Genomic DNA, 12,960 nt, shown 5'->3' on the forward strand with positions numbered 1-12,960 from the left:
GAATCAGGGGGACATCCCTGGACACTGGTTACCATTGTCTTGATGACTCAGTTTGAAGTAAATGCTCCCACAGTGGAAGCATTAGACTTTTGTTTTTTACTTTAAAGTTTTTTTTTCTTGTCTTGTTTTTTTTTTTTTCAATTCTGATAGGAAAAAGATACATATAGTGAAGTTCTTAGGGCTCCTCAGTGTAGAGAGCACACACTCACTCACTACCCAGGCAAGCTGCCATGACCCAGGAGGAAGGGAGCTCTTTGGTGCCCGATGAGCCACTTAACAACTATGAAGAAGAGGCGCTTCCTTGTAGGTGGGGATAGGCAGGGCTGTCATTCCACTGACAAGATACCAGACACCACTCAGTGGATGAGTGACCATCAGCTGCTCTCATGACAGGAATCTGAAAAGTATTTACTGTCTCCCATGTGACTTCAGAGATTCCCCAAACAATATTCTCCCGGAGAGTGGGGAGGATATGATTGCCACACACCACGCTTTTTCAGTGCGTTCTGGGTATGAGAGCGTCGGTACTTAAGCTTGCACACCAAGCAGTTTTCTCACCAAACCGCCTCCCCTGCCCTCAAGATTTCTTCAATCTAAGGCTCAACAGTTCACCTGAGTTTTTATTAGTGTTTTATTTTACTGGTGAAGTCAAGCAACAGCAAGCCTTCTAGAATATTACTGTACCTAAATTTTTAAATGGGTGACAAATATATAACTCATCAATCCAATTATAAAAGAAAATATTTTTCTCAGTTCTTGAGGATCTCACAGAGCATTAGACGGTTAGAATAGCTAAGACCGAAATTCAACTGCTCTTATCTCTGAGTCTCCTTTTCTGATTATTCTTTACACATTATTTACAGAAATCGATTTTCTCCATATATTTTCTCCAATTTTGTGCTTGGCCCATTCATTAACTACAACCTCACAGTGATGAAATTCCAATGGTTTCTATATCAGAAACTCCTCTGCCTGTATACTTAATTGTGACAACATTCTTTGAAATATGCTCTCTCCATTTCTAGCAGCCTAAGTACCTGCTTTGTGTTCTTTCATAATAAAACTTAAGTGCAAGATGAAGGTTTTTGTTTGTTTGTTTTTCACTGCCATTCCCTCCCTAACTATAGTGGTCTACCAGACCAAGAAGCCACTTTCCACCTGCCCTTTCTTATCTGCGTTCTGGAATAGCCACCAAACACAATGGAGTCTTCCTTAGAAACATTGTTTCATTCTTTCTATATCAATTTTTCTGGATTATTTTTCCTTGTAGAAAGTTACTTTCTTGCCTGATAGATGTTTCCTCAGTTCCTCATTAGGTACAGAATTCTTTTGTTTGTTCAGTAAAGATTTCCAGGTGTGTCCCCAGCTGTTCCTCACAATGTGCAGGAACCTTCCCTGTCTCCTTCCGCTGTCTCCCTCCTGGCCAGTAGACTTTTGGGCTCTTTAGTGTGCCTATCCATTGCACATGCCATTGTCTCTCCCCTGGAATGTTCTCTATGACAGGGGTCCCCAAATTTCTCTGAAACTAAAATCATGTACATGTTTGTCCACAAATCCAGCTGCTCTCCTCCTTCTTGGTCTGATTATGGGGTGGGAGATGGCTGTAGGAAGCAGTATAATTGGCGACGCACGCTTCCTTATTGAAGAATTTACAAAGCCCTTTGTTCTCTACTCCACCTTCAGCATATAATCAGTCACTCGTCATCTTGCAAGGCTTTTGGAAGGTATTCAGTCCTCCAGGACATCGACATCTCTCCTCACACTCACACATGTGTTTCTTGGTGCCACTACCCAGGTTCTATTATAATTTGATTCACTCCACTCTCTATTCCTTTTCCCCATCTCTGCCTTGAATTCTATGGGCTACAAAATAAAATCTATCTTTGCTTCAATTCAGCAAGCAATTTGAACATCTCCTACATTTGAGGTACTATTCCATATCTGATAAAGAATTAAATACAACATAGTCTACAACTACATGGAACTGGAGATGTCTGAGATGGACTGTCTTTGTTTGGCACTTAAAAATATTTCAAAAGCTGACCCAATGTACCTCATCCTTGCTATCTTCTGAAGACATCACCACACTGCACTTCTGTTTCTTTTACTTGGAATGTTCATTCTTCTGCTGTGGCTAGTCCATTATACTTTTCTACTAATCTTTTCTTTAGAAAATCTTATTTTTTCCTAAACGAGACTCAGTCTTGTTGCCTTTATATGCATTTTACATCTTTTCCACAGATTTCTCCCAGGATAGATTTTGCATTTTTTTAAATGTGATTACTGGTTGGTAGTGTTCTCCAATAATTTATAACTTCCCTGAAGTCAGGAATCGCTCACTTTATTACCCATAATATTAAAATTGTATTGAGCCTACATTTTGGATGCTAAATAACATTCATTGAATAGATTACTGAAAGAGCCCTCTTTAGAGTCTTCTATGCACTTGCCCAAATGAATTTACCACAGGTTCCCATGCCTACTCCTGCCTTCCTTCCTGTTGTATTCTGAGTTATTCCTCCTGATTTGGAATGTCTTTACCACATCCTCATAAATCATCTTTCTACCCATAACCATGTGCTGTGAAATGCTCCTTTATACACTGTAAAGATTTGTCCCTTGAATTGACAGGAAGTATAAGCAAGACAAGCAGACTAAGGTTGCTGGGATGAAGAAGAATGGAGCCAGAGGAACAGCGAGGAGATGCAGAGGGAAGTAAGGTAGGCAAGCCGTACTGAGAAAAGAAATATGGTTAATTTAAGTGAAAGAGTTAGCTAGTAACAAGCCTGATATGTTGACTAAAAATTTATAATTAATATTAAGACTCTGAGTGGTTATTTGAGAGCCACTGCTGGGTCAGGAAAACTCCGCCTACAATCCTGTGTGTAAATAACACCATCCCTACAAGGCTTACCCTCATTCTCCTGCTATAAAGTCTCTCTTTCAAATGCATTCATTGCATTATCTTTTAAAAACTTGGTTATTTACAGAGTTTACTATTGTTATTCTTACAGGTATTTCCTCACACACTAGGTTGGCCTATGCCATTACAAATTGATGCTGCATTCATTGTACATTCTTTTCCCTCTATCTGTGAAATCTCATTTTTTTCATTATTCCCAATGGGGATAGAGTCACTGTTCTCAGCTATGAGAACAGAAAAGTGATCAAAACCTAACCATCTGAAAAATAATGTTATTCTGTACTGGCAGGACTGTGAATAGAGGAGAGACACAAAAAACTACCAAGCAGCTCTGTTAATAACAGCTCAAATTTGGAAATCCAAACAAACAAAAAACCCAAAATAAAACAACAGCAACAAAAGATTCACCAGGAGCAGAAAATGTGAATGAGTCATGGTACTGTGGTAGACAGAGATTTTCTGTGTTCTAGCAGCTCCCAAATAATCACTCAGAAATTACTATTATTTATAGATGCTCTTCTGATAGCTCAGGCTTGTTGATAGCCAACTCTAACACCTTAATTTCACCTATATTTCTTATCTATGTTTTGCCACATGGCTTGGTGCATTCTCTCAGCACGACATGCCCACCTTGCTTCTCCCTCCATCTCCTGGAAACTTCCAAGACTTTGCCATTCTTCATTCCAGCATCTTTAGTTTGCTTGTCCTGCCTTTACTTCCTGCTTGACTACTGGCCCATCAGTTCCTTATTAGTGATGAGAGTAATACATATTCACAGTGTACAGAAAGATTATTTCACAGCATTTTACCCTTTTTGTCTAATTAAAAAGGGTTTTAATTATAACATAGTAAAATTATACAAACAACAGTTATCAAGTAAAAATTATAGTTATAATATCTAGTTCATTTGTATTAAGCAAAATTAGAGAAAATATTCTATTATATATTTTATCTTTGTGACCTTTAAGGTTTTATACAAAAATTTATCTTTTTATCATAACTAAGAAAAACCTTAATTATGATTATCTAGTCTTCAACTCTGTCAAAGTCCCCAGAAGGGTGAAATATTACCTAACAACAGAGATATCTGGCTGCTTAGGCAATTACCCTAAGTTCTTCTGCAATGTTGGGGCATCCATCCATCTTTCTCTCTCTCTCTCTCTCTCTCTCTCTCTCTCTTTCTCCCTTTCTTTCTTTCTTTCTTTCTTTCTTTTTTTTTTTTTTTGAGACAGGGTTTCTCTGTAGCTTTGGAGCCTGTCCTGGAACTAGTTCCGGTAGACCAGGCTGACCTTCAAACTCACAGAGATCCACCTGCCTCTGCCTCCTGAGTGCTGGAATTAAAGGTATGTGCCAACACTACCCGGCCCCCACAATGTCCTGGTTTCTGGATGTCCTGCAATGTCAGAACTGTGTGACACTTCTTCCTGGGAAGTACGTTCCTCCTCTGGCTAGAACAAAGGGTTCAGCCTTTCCCTTGACCCAGCATAAAATCCTACAGAAACTCCAGTTCTTATAGTATGATAGCCAAGAGAGGGGTACAAGCATCTCTCTTCAGAATGTATTTGCTTTTGCTAGGATGGTTGGAGTGAAGCATCAAAAAATATCTGTCAGAGACTAGTAGCTTATAATGTAATTGCATCACCTAGAAAACTGAGGCAGGAGGACCAACCTGAGCAAGAGGCCCTGCTCAAAAAGAGAAAAAAAAAAACCCAGTTTACTATTTAGTGAACAAGCAAGTCAACATTGGCACAGCACATAGCTGTCTGGTATTCTGGTATTATATTAATAATATTAAGTTAACATTGGCACAGCACATAGCTGTCTGGTATTCTGGTGTTATATTAATGAAGAATAATAATAAATGTTAACTGCAGAGCAGGGGGCACAAACAAAGTCATTCGTTTCACTCTGCTTGCCTGGACAAAAATAACTGCAACATTTCATTTGGTTCTCATTTTAAATGTGAAAGAGGAAAACTGGGGTATAATGAGGAAGGTGTATAAATTCAGGGTGTTGTTAGAGCTTGAGCAATGAGCGATGAAGACGGGTCTACTACAGAGGAAGGCCTGTCCCCCTCAATATCATGACCATGTTTGTGTGTACACATGTGTGTGTATTTATGTTTTTAAAAAACATCTTTTAATCAAGAGTTCCTCACCAGCCAGTAGGTTTGTAACATTTTCTCAAGTAATTACTTTTAAGAGAGATAATTTTAGTAGTAGTACTGACAGGCATACATAAAATTATTTTGGAATGACACCTTAAATTACATTTTGGCAAGGGTTGAATCTTCAAGTATATTTTGCCTAATTAACTATGGATATTTTTGATGATGCAATAACAGCTACTATTAGCCTCACTCCTTGAAATTCCTACCAATCAAAAAGGAATGAAATCTTTGAAACTATAATTTATTTTCTAACAGGGATATTTTTAACGAGGTCAAGTGTTTACCTGCTTCGCTAGTGCTATGTGCAGTTATGCATCCCAAGGTTTCCCTTCTCCTAGGAAAATGGGCCAGCATTTTGTCGGACCTTCTGCGCATGTTAAGAGTATTTCTCCTACATTGTAAGAATTATGATTCAGACTATTGGATCTAGTAAATGATTTAAATATCTTATCAGCTATGTTCTCCTTATGCATTCATTTCTTCAATAAATATTGATAGGATGTTTACAGTGTGCTAGGCTCTGTTTTCCAAACTTCGAAGACACTGGTGAACAAAATAAATAATAACCTCTGTTCTCAGGGAAAGCTTTTTAGAGGCAGAGGAGATGGAGAAGAAATAGGCTACAAACCAAACTAGCACACAGTAGGTGGTGTCAAATAGTGCTAAGGAGGGATGGGAGACTGTGGTGCTAGACTATGAGAAGGCAGGGTAACTATCTTAAACACAAGGGGTGGTAAGGACGGAATGAATAACATGTGGGAACTTGCAGTGGCAGACCTCTTCAGAGGAGCAGTAAGAGTGTACTCTGTATTTCAGTCATGGCCAGAAGGCCATGGGTTGCAGTGGACCAGCCTGGGCATGGGGGAGTGCATGGACAGGTGCAATTATTCTGGTGGAACGAAGATATTCTAATGAGATGTTTGTGCCTCTCCCTATGGCTCATCAGACAATTGAAACAATTGTCCTTGGGAAATTGGAATTTCCCCAAGAATTCCATGCCGGGAGAAGAAAAAGGCCAAAGGCTGGTGCCAACCAGAGGAGAAACTTGTCTTCCAGAAAGAGATTCCATACAGTTCTGTCAAGTTGTCAGATCACCTTTCAGGGGAGACAAGCAGAGATCATGGTAAGACCACACTTTGACCATGACTGTTCTGCTATACACTTTTCTCCATTTCTACTTATCATCAGGACCCAAGACGAATTTGGGAGTATGAGCACATTGCGTACACCTCTCTCCTCTTGAACATTTTCTATTAGTGTATGCATAACTGTCTTATTGGGGATTGGTGGGCAAGACTAAGACCCAGGTGTAATGGATTATGTAAAAATGCTGTGGATGTCCAAATGGCGGCAGTGGGCAGTGGGTCCCTAGAGCAGCCAGTCCCAGGCAGGGACAGCGCAGTTCCCCAAGTGGCTGTAGTGGGCCATGAGGGGCAGCGAGTCCCATGAGGAGAGACCAAAAGATGGGCATGCCATGAGACCATGCTGCAGGTCTCCAAAGGTGGCTGGTCCCGGGTGGGGAGCCATGCAGCAGGCATGAGACAGACACATGGATAGGCATGAGGTTGGATATTTATTTAGTCTGTTATGGAAGAGAAGGGGTGAGGAGTAAGGGGAGAGGGGGTAAGGGAAGAAGGGGGAAGAGCAGAGAGAGACACACACAGAGAGAGGGGGGAAGGGGAAAAGTGGGGAGAATGGAGCAAGGAAGAAGCTGTCTCGGAGGGAGAGACAAAAAAGAGAAGTACTCAGGCTGAAAGCTGAAGATCAGCTTGCCTTAGTGGAGGGGGGAGTGGGCGTGGCTTGTCTCTTAAAGGGACAGAGCAGACCATTACACCAGGACCTGACACTAAGAACTGGAGTAGCACAGAGATTGCTGTGAATAACAGGGCTTGGTATCACCGTCTGTCTGGATTAAAGGTATTTGTTGAGGACCTTGGCGTTATAGTAAGGTAGGAAATTACTGTAGGTTCTGACTCAGGTTTTCTCTGTCTCTGTATAGGAGGACTATGGCGAGATCATGTGTTCAGAGGGTGTTCTGTTATAAGTCTACTGGTACACTTTCGGTAAGAGGTGACTATAGCCCCTGGCACAGTATTTCAGTGGAGACAAGCAGGTTTACAGTCAAATCTAAGAACCTTTGGATTCCTTAACATCTTTCTAAGCAGGGAGGGATAAAGAGCTGTTTGTCACGACTAGTAACAGGCACTATATGCTTTCCTTTTGAATTAGGGCAACCAAACGTTTAGTTTTACAAAATTGCTACTTTTCATTATCATTATCTTTGCGCTCATTATTGTGGGTGTGTGTTTGGCTCTGAGAAACAGCAACTCCTAATGAAAAGAATGTGTACACGCTTGTTGAGCTGCCTAATGTGCAGCTATCGATGCGGCTCTGCAGTGTGGTTAAAGGCTGATTCTTCTCTGCTGCTCTGAGAGCTCATCTGACATTCTCAAAACTGATGCAGTTTCAAAGGGTAGCGAAAATGTATCAATTATCCTGACATCTAGGTCTCTTTAGCAGATCTATAAATTTCCAATTTCCTTTGCCATCTTAACCATGGTAAATCATCTTGAACAAGATCATTCTTTTGAACAACAGCCTTCTTATTAGCTGAGATCAATTGAGATTAGAAAATGAAAAATACTCCAGACTCCGAGAACTCTGTATGAAACCACATTTGTAGGATGAATATTGAATGAAGATTAATGCGTTATTTTCAGCTTCTAAATCATTGATTTACAAATTTCTTTTCTACATTTCACTGCTGGATTAAACACTAATGTATGTGTGGATGGTTTACTTGCTGGCAAGCATTATCTTTCTCCCGCTGAACTTATATAGTTATGGAAGGGAATGATTTTTAATTTCAAATGTGCTTTGCTTTGCATACTACATGCGATTTTAAAAGTGCCTCATATTATACTGGGTGAAACAGTTTTCTATTGAATTACAAATCATTGACTAGATTCTTAATTTTAACTATTGATTGATTGTATCTATTTGGATAAAATGCTGGACCTTTAGTGTATGTATAAACCCTGTGTGATCTGAACTCTGGGTGCCTTTGAAGGAAATCTCACCAATTCTTTACTATAGACTTTTTTCAAACTCTAATACTATGGACTGGAAATATTTACACATATTGTGTGTAATGTATATTCTATTATAATTTTGCTGACATTCTTCCCTATTTTAATACAATATACTACTTTATTAATTGTCTGTCTTACCTTAACAAGACTGTAAGCTCCAAAGACACACTCAAGGGCTTGTTTAATGGTTAAAAATATTTAGTGCTTGCCTAAGTTAGGGTTCATGATGTGTGATGAAAGAACATGGTTATCTTGTCAGGTTTACTATCACTGTGGAAACACCATGACCACTGTAATTCTTATAAAGAAAGCATCTAGTTGGGGCTGTCTTACCGTTCAGAGGTTTACTTCACTATTAAGATGGCAGGAAGCATGGGAAACACAGGCAGACATGGTAATGGAGAGGTAATCTATATCAGGATCTGCAGGCAGCAGGAAGAGAGAGGGAGACACTGGGCCTGGCTGAACATTAAAATATCCAATCCATTCTCCAGCAAGGGCACACCTACTCCAAGGCCACACCTTCTACGCCCTGTCAAATAGCACCACACCCTAATGAGCAAGCATCCACATCTATGAGCCTATGAGAGTCATTCTTATTCAAACCACCACATGACCAAACACAACTTGGGAAGGAAAAGATTTGGTTTATATACCTTGAGTCACAACTAATTGAGGGAAGTCAGGGCAGGAACTCAAATAAGGTAGTGCAGCTTACTGACTTGTTTATCATGGCTTGCTCAGCCTACTTTCTTACTGAACCCAGGACCACAGCCCAGGACGGCACCATCCACAATAGGCTGAGCTGTCCTCCATTAATCATATAATAAGAAAAATGCCCTACAGGCCCACCTCCAGCCCAGTCTTATGGAGGCCATTTCCTCAACTGAGGTTTCTTTCTCTCAGATGACCCTAGCTTGTGTCAGGTTAACATGGAACTAGGCAGCATACAGTTCCATCATGAAGATCAGAGTTAGGATCCCAGCACCCATATTGGGTGGTTTCAAACAACTGTAACTCCAGCTCCAAAGGCTCTGACTGTCTTCTGGCCCCTGAGGATACTCTCAACATGCATACCTGCATATACACTCAGAGATAATAACAATACAGATAAATTTTTTAAAAATTCACTCAAGAAAATGATAGCTAAATGATAAAGGAATTTTTTTTATTGGGGCAATAATTTCCTTGTGCAAGTTTTGGGGACTTCTATTCATTTTTCTTTTTTAAGATTTATTTATTTATTTATTTATCTATCTATCTATTTATTTATTTATTTTTTGTTTTTTTTCGAGACAGTGTTTCTCTGTGGCTTTGGAGCCTGTCCTGGAACTAGCTCTGTAGACCAGGCTGGTCTCAAACTCACAGAGATCCGCCTGCCTGCCTCCCGAGTGCTGGGATTAAAGGCGTGCGCCACCATCGCCCGGCGATTTATTTATTTATTGTATATGCAGCATTCTGCCTGCATGCATTCCTGCACTGAAAGAAAGGGGCACTGGAACACATTACAGATGGTTGTGAGCAAACACGCAGGTGCTGGGAACCGAACTCAGGACTCTGGAAGAGCAGCCAGTGCTCTTAACCTCTGAGCCATCTCTCCAGTTCCTATTCATTTTTCAAATTACAGCTTAATTTTCACTTTTTCTCCCAACCTCTTCTTCTTTGATTTCATGACAAGATCTGTTTTCTTTATTATTTGTTATTATAAGCCCCAGTTTTCTCCTCAGAAATTCTTAGAACTTTCCTTCACCAAGTCTATCATTTGTGAGACAATTTGTTTAGCTTCTGGGTTCTCCCTTAAGCTGTATGTTCTGTGACAGAAGAAAACATTTCTATTTGTTCTTAACTATATCTCCTAATATCTCTCCCACAGTAGAGGATGTAGAGATGGTCCGTGTGCATCTGATAGATGAAGTGTGGATGGATGGGAGCTGGCTACATCACCCTTTGGTTCCCATGTTCTGACCGTTCATTGTTCTCTGTTGATTGCCTTGGCGGGTCAGTTAGTCTAGTTGTAACCCGCCTGGCAGTTCAGTTATTCCAGGGTCCCGGAGAGGCACTATCTGTAAGATATGTGCTGAGAGAGAGGAAGAAGGCCATGCTAGGTTTGTCAGAGCCTCCGTTTATTAGAGATGGGGTACAGCTTATATAGGGTAAGGAGTTGGGGGGTGGGCACAGGGGCCTGGGCTCTTGCCGCATGGTTTACGTTGGTCACGTGGTCCAGGAGGTTACCTTTGGTCAGGTTGACACACCTAGTTCTCTAGATAGTTTGGAATGTGGGGCGGGTTCCGCTAACAGATAGCTCTCCATTAACAGCCAATTTGGGTGTGGGGTCGGCTCTGTCAATAGAACGATTCCTTACACAATTGGGGGTGTGGGGTTCTCTCCAGACTCCCCAGGGTGATGGTTCCTGTAATGATTTTAGGAGGAACCGGCTCCTGACAGTTCTCGCAGCACCACTACCAACAACAACAACAAAAATGTGTAATTGGTAACCACCAGACAATGTTTTAATACACTGGATACATTTCTATTTAAGCATACATGAATGCAATAATGTTTATGGTATCCATTACTTTTTTAATTACAAAATTTTGAGATTTTCATATATGAGCACTGTATTTTCATCATTTGTAGCCCTAACTTCTCCCTTATCCCAACTCCCTCTCAAGTTCATGATTATATATATATATATATATATATGTATATATATATATGTATATATGCATATATGTGTGTATGTATGTATACATATGCATGGCCTTTAGTGTTGTTTGTATGCATATGTTTTTAGAGATGGCTGATTAGGACTGGATAATCCTTACCCCCAGATGAAGTGCTACAGGCTAACAATAGCTGCTAAGAGAAGGATCAACCTTTCCCTTGGTGAACTTCCAAGGGAAGTTCATAGTCATAGGATCTATGACTTTCAAAGCCTCCTAACAACCTGTCCCTTCATTTCACATCATAATTAAACAAACATTTAGTGAATTTCTCTTCTGAACCAACTGGGGGGCTATATAATCAATAAAAAGAATATACTCTTACTGTGTAGCCTAGGCTGGCTTACTTGGAATACAGGAGCACACCGCTGGACTTCACCGGGAAGAGCAAAGAGTGAAGATTTAAGCCTGAACCATCTCTTCCATTTTGATTGCCTGTGTGAATCTGGTCTAGTTACGAATTGAATCTAAGGCACTTCATCTGCTGGAGAAAAATCAACTATTTTCATCCTCAAGTGTGTGGTCTTGAGGCAGCTTCACAAAAGAACTTCTGTGTAATTACAAATGAGTTAGCAGTTTTTTTAAGTTGTTTACAATAAATGTGTGGAAATAACTATTTTGTCAAGTTGTCTGCAGAGGACTGATATGTGTATGGTGTGTGTAAACACATGGTGGTGCTTGAGAGATTTGCCTTGGTTACTACTAACCTTAGAAGGGAGTTTCCTAACCAGCTTGACTTCCCAGCAGTTTAGCCATAGAAGACACCCAAGAAGTATGCAAACATGTTCTAGGGGCTTTTAGATAATTATCAAAGAAACTGCTTACATTTGGATACATACCAAATTAGAGCAGACCATAATGCTTTAGATGGACAGTAGGAAATGATAGGAACTTGTGGCTGTTACAGTGAGTTCCTGTGTGTGTGTGTGTGTGTGTGTGTGTGTGTGTGATACTAGTACATCTCAATGTTCAATTTTTCACAAAATTTCTGCTACATACACCACTGTTGGATAAAAATGGATTAATTTGCCAAAATAGCGTGCAGCATCAGCTACTGTTCTCGGGTACCAAGGTGAATTCGTCACCCACGGATGCCGTCTTTCGAGTAGTCTGTTTATGATCACTTACAGATTCTGATGAAGCTGCTCAAATACAGGACCCAGAACTTAGTCTAAATGCAGCGGACCTTTTTTTGGCGGCGTACTTCAAACAGGTTTTCAGCTGTATCCTAGCAGCTGACCCTTGCCCCTCCAAGAGATGGGGCTGACCACACAACCGTGGAGTTAAGATGATTTATTTTTTTCAGGGTATCTTCTACCTCCTGTTACTAGGATATTTATGGAAAGGTGGTAGACAAAGATCCAAACACAAGAGAAGTCCCATTTAAGGTTCAGATACACAACAATCACACTGCAAGCTTGGTATTCCTAATTACAGAAGTGATGTGACCACCAAGCACATACAAAAGTCTTGCAGTTAAGAAAAGTGGTGACTGCCATCTTCGGCTCTCTTGAAGACTTATGGAGATCATCTAATCCCAAAGGGTAGTCAAGTGCACATCAGCCTGCAGGATCACAGAAATGCAGAGGCCATTTAAGCAAGCCCAGCCTCTTCTGTGCCCACACCTTCACGATGGGACAAGTCAGTGTCCTGGACATGACACACGCTTAAGAAGACAGAATGTTCTTCTTAAGACAGAGAGTGGAGTCGGAAATACTGTGAGCTCTCTCATACTCTGAAAAAAGCAGTTTGCATATCTAGGTGGGCCACCTGCACTCACGCCCACAGTCTTTCAGAGCCAGTCAGAGGCCCTTGCAACGTGGGTTTGCTTTTCTCAGGTTATTTTTCTCAGAAGTCGCTCCGGGATGTGTCCCTACTGTGAATAAAACAGTCCCTCACTTCTGGCCAACTTTTCTCGGCTCCCTGATTCCCAGAGGGCTGTGGCGCCGGCGCCCAGCCTCCTCCGGGGTGGCCATCCGAGGGCGGGGCCGAGCCTGGCCAGGAAATGCCCGAGAGTGGGTGTCACCTGCCTAAACAACTTGTTGACTCCCG

This window comes from Microtus oregoni, unplaced genomic scaffold (assembly GCF_018167655.1).
Source record: "Microtus oregoni isolate MIOR12 unplaced genomic scaffold, Mior012 000017F_ref0000208, whole genome shotgun sequence".
NCBI lineage: Eukaryota > Metazoa > Chordata > Mammalia > Rodentia > Cricetidae > Microtus > Microtus oregoni.